Below are 450 nucleotides of genomic sequence, written 5' to 3' on the forward strand. Positions count from 1 at the left end.
TCTATTTCATTTATTTCTGCTCTGATCTTTATGATTTCTTTCCTTCTGCTAACTTTGGGTTTTGTTTGTTCTTCTTTCTCTAGTTCCTTTAGGTGTAAGGTTAGATTGTTTACCTGAGATTTTTCTTGTTTCTTGAGGTAGGCTTGTATAGCTATAAACTTCCCTCTTAGAACTGCTTTTCCTGCATCCCATAGGCTTTGGATCGTCGTGTTTTCATTGTTATTTGTCTCTTGGTTGTTTAGTAACGTATTGTTTAGCCTCCATGTGTTTGTGTTTTTTACGTTTTTTCCCCTGTAATTCATTTCTAATCTCGTAGCATTGTGGTCAGAAAAGCTGCTTGATATGATTTCAATTTTCTTAAACTTACTGAGGCTTGATTTGTGACCCAAGATGTGATCTATCCTGGAGAATGTTCTGTGTGCACTTGAGAAGAAAGTGTAATCTGCTGTT

The sequence above is a fragment of the Physeter macrocephalus genome, chromosome 4, assembly GCF_002837175.3.
Source record: "Physeter macrocephalus isolate SW-GA chromosome 4, ASM283717v5, whole genome shotgun sequence".
Taxonomy (NCBI): Eukaryota; Metazoa; Chordata; class Mammalia; order Artiodactyla; family Physeteridae; genus Physeter; species Physeter macrocephalus.